The sequence below is a fragment of the Phoca vitulina genome, unplaced genomic scaffold (genome assembly GCF_004348235.1).
Source record: "Phoca vitulina isolate PV1807 unplaced genomic scaffold, GSC_HSeal_1.0 scaffold47, whole genome shotgun sequence".
Taxonomy (NCBI): domain Eukaryota; kingdom Metazoa; phylum Chordata; class Mammalia; order Carnivora; family Phocidae; genus Phoca; species Phoca vitulina.
The window spans coordinates 4,571,127-4,571,347 of NW_022589750.1; positions in this window are offsets into that span (position 1 = coordinate 4,571,127).

Sequence of the window (221 nt, forward strand, 5' to 3'; positions counted from 1 at the left end):
GGCTGCAGTTTATTTAGCAGAGGATTCTGCCTTGGGGAAGAAATGGGGCAGAGGGAGAAAAAGCAACCAGAAGTTATACCTTTGAGCTAGGATGTGGCATGAAAGAAGTGTTGTGCCCGCATCGCTTGGGCTGTCTGCTCCCCCAGGCTGCCCTTGACCCGTGTTCTCACACAGGCCAAAGGACTGGGCGGGCATGAGGTTGTGACTGGAGGCTTCATTCT